At 35.4% G+C, this 6,622-nt stretch overlaps 1 pseudogene across 1 annotated transcript; it reads right to left on the reverse strand.

Moving 5' to 3' along the window:
* LOC110257893 lies at positions 5,250-5,795 on the reverse strand (annotated as a pseudogene). Its single transcript, XR_002340906.1, has one exon. The product of XR_002340906.1 is annotated as a 40S ribosomal protein S10 pseudogene (transcript).

Here is a 6,622-nt window from a genome sequence, read left to right on the forward strand (position 1 = left end):
ACCCCCAGGTTCCCTGACAATGATGGCACAAAGGCCCAGCTCAGTTGTTGGCTTCCTGACAAATGCACCAGAAAATGTTGCAGAAACTGCAGGAACCATGGCAGTGGAAGGAGACAAATAACACTTGGAGATGCAGAAAGGCAAGGTTTATTCAGCATTGGTGTGGGCTCAGAGGGGTCTGAGCACCAGATCTTTGTTCTCAGCAATTTTTATACCATACAGGGTCTTGTTTTTCCCATGTAAGTAGCCCCAGACCTCCTCCTTCCCAGAGCAGACAATGTTCCTCCCTAAGAAACAGAGCAAGCAAGGTCATGGAAGCAAAACTGATAAGCAATATTTGGAGCATGAATCAGGGCTGCTGGCTTGAACATAAGGCATGTAGTTGTTACATAATTACAAGAAGGATGGTATGAGGTGAGCATAGCTGAAAAGGAATGCAGCTGCCTTTTCAGCCAGGGGTGGAGGGTGGTTGTGTCTCTTAGTTAAAACTCTTACTTCAATGATTCACACTGAAATTGTGGTCACCCTCACAAACTTGGAATGGACAATATGACCTTGAATAAGTTGTTGGTTCATATCAAAAGATGTGCAAACTTGGTGTAAAATAGCATATATTAAGCCAATTATTTTATGAATTGCCTAATTCCAGTGTAATTTAGAATACTGTAGGTGTCAAAAATGATAACCTGAAAAGGTCATCTTTGGTGCATGGGTTACTAATCTTGACCCCAAATCAGTGAAATTCCCTCAATCATGGCAACCAAAATGTTTCCAAACATTGGCAAGTGTTCTCTGAGAGGAAAATCCTCTGGTTTGAGGATAACTTGACTAAAGGATTTTGAGTTTACTACTCAAATCCAGGGTTTGAGGACTACATTAATAACATTCAGTGTGATTAATGGACCAACAGCATCAACATCACTTGTGTTATTGTGGGAAACACAAATTTATGGCCCTCAACCTGGAACCATTGCTTAGATTATGTGTGAATGGAGCACAGGAGTTAGGGTTTTTATAAGCCCTGAGAGTGACTCTGATGATCTCTGAAGTGTTACCTTTACTGGAGTAGAGTCTTAGTATAGGAGTTCAATATCCATTGTTATTCCAATGTATTTGTATTATGTGTGTGTGTGTGTGTGTGTATTTGTGAGTGTGTACATATGTAGAAGTGGAATACTACTCAGTTATAAAAAATATTACAATTCTACCATTTGTAGCAACATGGATAGACTTTGAGAATTTTATGGTTAATGGATTAACTAGACAGAAAGAAAAGTACTATATTATAGCACTTATATGTGGAATCTAAAAAAGTAAAGCAAATGAATATATGTAGAAAAACAGAAGCAGATTAGTAGCTATAGAAAATAAACTAGTGGTTACCACCAGGGAGAGGGAAAAGCCAAGGGGTCAAATAGGTATATGGGATTAAGAGACATGAACTATAATGTATAAAATAGATAACCAAGAAGAATATATTATACAGCTCAGAGAATTACAGCCACTATCTAGTAATAACTTCCCCCCTATCTTTTTAGAGCTGCATTTGTGGTATATGGAAGTTCACCTGTGGGGGTTGAGTTGGAGCTGCAACTGCCAGCCTATACCACAACCACAGCCATGTGGGATCCAAACTGCATATGTAACCTACACAATAGCTCATAGCAATAATACATCCTTAACCTACTAAGTGATGCCAGGGATCAAAACCACATCATTATGGATACTAGTCAGGTTACAGCTGAGTCATGATAGGCAACCCCTATCTAGCAATTACTTTTAATAGAATATAATCTATGAAATTACTGAATCACCGAATTGCATACTTAAAATGAATGAGGTAAATCTACTATGCCCAATAGGAAAAAACTTGCTGCCATACCTCAAACTGTAGACGATATAGCCAGAGGGTATATGTGCTAGTTTTAATTGAAGAGGCAAAAAAATTCGACCACAAGATACAGAGAAAGATAATGAGAGAAACAGTAACACATCTTCTATTACAATATTTTGTTACAATTATTCTTTTAAATTAATTATTCTTTGACACAGTGAGGGATATATAAATTAAACTTTATCAAAGGTATGTGTGCAAAGGGTAGGTATGTATGTATAGGGAAAAACATGTATGTATGTATATGTATGTATATATATAATTGTATGTATGTATATATGTGTATATATATAACTATATATGTATGTATGTATGTGTATATGTATACATGTGTATGTATGTGTGTGTATGTATGTACATAACTACATATATATTATATATACACATAGGTATATATGTTTGTGTATATATGTATATATGTGTATATATATATAATTCAGTACTATATATATATAATTCAGTAGTGTTCATGGTTTCAGGCAACTACCAGGTCATTTGAAAAAATTTACAGGTGGAAGGAATATTTTGCCTCTAACTTCAGGAAGCAAGATAAATGGAGTTAGAGAATTTATTTCCAAGATGATTAATTAATTCATGTTTCTATCTCTGTGCTAAAGAAAAGAACAGGTCAAGACATTATTAGACTGTTTTCATGAGTTCTTACAGCTTATTTGTCTCAGGTTAGCAGACATATATAGTAGCACTGAATCTAAAGAAAGAATTCTCAGTGAACAACAGAAACCTACAAGGTCCTTTATTATATAGCCTGAATATTTTTATAACACCACTTTTACCATCCTCTATTGTTTAAGAATGTCACAGGTCCACAGAGATTTAAGGGGAAGGGGTTATCTTCAGCTCTCAATAGAAGAATTGCCAAATTAATTTTAGCCATATTCTAAAAAAATCACAACTCATTTTCTAGTCAAAAATTTGTATTTATGCTATATTCAAACTATATTCAATGAATCCCTTGACTTCTTAAAAGTTTTATTCTGCAGACTCAAGATCTCAATGTCATCCAAATCAGGTTCAATTGAGAACTAAGAAATAAGTTCTTAAATGTAGTTCTTTGGCTATGGTTCTTTTTTATCTGAAGACATATGAACTATAGAGATTAATTATCTGCTCTCCTATACAACCACTTAACATAAAAAAGTGGAATAAGGAAAGGATGACTTGTGTAGACACTCCTCAAAAATGAAAGATACAGGAATCACATTGAAACCAGTGATCCATAGCAGTTCTGAAATCCAGCCAGGCATATGTTACTAGTTTTTTAATTAGGGCCCGAGATGGATTCCTGATGGTAATTGTTTCATAGCATGAGGCTATTTTGGCTCCTGGACCCACCATTGGAGTCAACCATAATTATCTGCAAGAAATGATAATTTATGTGTGGTCAAGAAATTTCATCAGTCTGCTTCTTGCTCATAGAAGTACAGAATTCTGAAGACATCTTTGTTTGTATTGTTTATGTCCCTTTAGATTCACACTACTCCGGTTCCTATAAACATCTTTCAGCTTCTCAAGCGTTAATTTTTAAATCTATTGTACTAGATAAGATTCACACTATGAATATATTCACAATTAGCCCCTCTGTACTTCAATGAATTTCTAAGTGTACAGAATAGTACCCTTACAATTCTTAAAATATGAGGAGCTTCCTTAACATCCCCAGAAGGCTTTTATGTCTAATTGAAATGGTTTATATGTTATTAACTTACATCTTTCTGAAGTTCTGAAACTTCATAGCTCTAATGACCAAGCTTCAGAAGTAACATTGTATCATTTTGGCCATATTATTTGATTGATGCATTGACAGATTTATTCACCTTTAAAGGAGGGGACATAAATACAAATACTGAAGAGTGTCAAAGAATTTGCCACCAAGTTTTCAACCCCCCATATCATAAAAATAGAAGATTCAATATTTAGAGAAGGAGGAATTCCTTGGAGAATAACTGTGAAGGAAGTTATAATGCAATCAGTTTATGTTGAAACAGCAAGACTAGATATTCTGTGAAGGATATATCCTAGGGAAAGAAATAAATGATAGAATAAATAAAATAGTTTTTATTGTATATTTGACCATATGTATGTTGGAAAATAAGATAAAAATCAGCAATAAATACAGGAAAACTAGCAAATGAAAAATAATATATTTTTTTCTTTGAGGAGAAAATGTTATAAAATTATTATACATTACTTAACTTAGATGAGTTATTTGTACAGAATAATAATAACAAAAATTGACTTAAAAGTTACATCAGTAGCATAGGAAAGAGGACAGATATAATGACGGATATTATGTCTTAACTGCATTATACCCACTTTATGATTGATAAGTTTTGAGCATTTTGTAGAAAGTAAACAAGAGTGAAGAAAGAGCCAGGGAGTTAAAAATGGGTATGCTTGGGATGAGAGACTGAAGATGAGGAGTGGGGCGTAGTATACTTTTTTTTCTTCATAACTTCTAGAGTAACAGATATTTAATTTTTAAATTTTGCACATATTAATTTTTAAAACATCCTATGTGACTATATTTAAGTAAAATCCAAAAATCATAAATATAATTAATTTAACATATGTAGGCAAAAGTAATCACATTAGTTTACTAATGGATAAAACTAAACCTGTTCTTTCATGGTCAATTTCTCATGCATTTTATGAACACATTTCATAGTCCAGGTTTCCCCTGAACATACCACATTTCTTCACAACTTTGTGCCTTTACATATACTGTTTCTGCTACAGGGAATTCTCTTTCATTCCTTTCCCACCTAACAAGTCTAATTATACACTATTTAGCCCCAATTTTTCCACTGACACCCCTATAGAACCTTTAAGAAAGGCATTTCTTTTTCCAACCTCCTGTATCATATGCATACTCTTACACTTCATGTTGTAAATATCTGTTTGGTTTCTGTCAACAGAATTTATGAACTCTTAAGAAGTATTTGTTGTATATCTTTATAGACATATATATATATATTTCTGGGTGCCTAGTGTATACCAGCTCTTCAGTAATTAGCTGAATGAATGAATGAATGATTAATGAATGAGTGAATGAATTCATTACTTCATTTGCATTCTTGATCTGATTTTTTGGATTGATTTTTCTTTCAAATTTAACTAACATACAGATAAAATTTATATGATTATAAATATGATAGTGAAGTTGGATCTATCATGTAGTAATAACCATAAATGAATGTGTCTTTTTTTTAATAGGCAATCATGTTTCAGATAAATTTAACGCACAAAGACAACACACAGTTTTACTTTAATGATGTTTTCTTAGTAACAAGTTCACTTGAATGAATCTTTCCAATTAGTCTTTTTTTTTTTTTTCCTGGCTACAGGTTTATTCAACACAAAACAATCTCTTCCAACTCTACTGAGGTGGATGAACACGTCCACGACCAAAGCCGCCTCTAAATTGGAACTCCACTGCTGACCCAGCTCTGGCTTTGGCTTTCTTGTCAGCACCAGGGGGCACAGCGCTTCTCTGTCGGTTTCCCCTCGTGTGACTCGCGCAGGTCGCTCTCCCTCCAGACCTTTGGGCCATGGCCTGCCAGTCTCAGGACGGCTGCGGCGCAGGGTGGCAGGCACAATCTCAGGGGGCAGGTGGAGGTAATCACGGAGATACTGGATACCCTCGTTGGTAAGGTACCAACAGAAATGTCTCCAGATAAACTGTTCCTTCACGTAGCCTCGTGACTTGAGTGACTGCATGGCCTTCATGACGTGAAGATTAGGCACATTCTTGTCCGCCAGCTTGGGGTGCTTTGGCATGTGCACTCCTTCTTTGGCCACTATCACTCCCTCCTTAAAAAGGAGTTCATAAATGGCAATCCGGTTCTTCTTGGGCATCAGCATCGCGGTGGCTACTGCATACGGGGTCGGTGCTAGAAAGGAAGGGGCATGCGCGGTACAGCGTCTCTTCCTGGCTGCCTCGCCCTGCCCCTGTCAGGACCCGCACGCGGCCTGGGGTGGCCTCAGCGGTGCCTGAGAGACTCTCCAATTAGTCTTATCAATGTGCAATTAGCTACAAGTTCGAAGCTAATGTTTACACAGAGACTATAAGAAAATTGAAATCAGACCAAAGGATTGTAGTGTTTAATATTTGATCATAAATTAGAAAATTAGGTTGCATTTAATAAAATTGGAACTCTAATCTCACATACTTTACCTCTTAGAAGAGGTCTACATCAGAAGATTATTAAAGTTGTTTATTTTGTTTTTAAGAAGTCTTAGATTTAATAAGGAGGGAGTAAGGAGGGAGTTTATTAAAAGGATTATTTCAAGAAGAAAGGAATTATTGCAATATGAATACTGTAAACATCTGAAGTATCTCAAGAGTCAGGCTTTTTTTTTTCTTTCATAAAGAGGAATAAATAATATCTAGATGAAAGATAGTTATTTAGACAGATTTACCCTGAGACCAGCTAATTCTAGAAGATACACTTCAGAATATCTTTTCCTGGTCTAAGGGCAGACCAAAGTTCAGGGTTCAGAGGTAAGAAGAGAATCTCAGCCAAAGTCTGTATAGCAGGTATTTTCTTTCCATTAATCAGTGAAAACAGAAGTTTACCTAATTATTTATGAATCAAAGAATGGGAATGTCGGGCAGCTGGCTTTGTTATGGGTAAATAGGACTAAGGCATCATTTTATCTAAATGTTATGGGGTAGGGTTGAAAAGAATGCTTTATTCATAGGTCTTC

The sequence above is a fragment of the Sus scrofa genome, chromosome Y, assembly GCF_000003025.6.
Source record: "Sus scrofa isolate TJ Tabasco breed Duroc chromosome Y, Sscrofa11.1, whole genome shotgun sequence".
NCBI lineage: Eukaryota > Metazoa > Chordata > Mammalia > Artiodactyla > Suidae > Sus > Sus scrofa.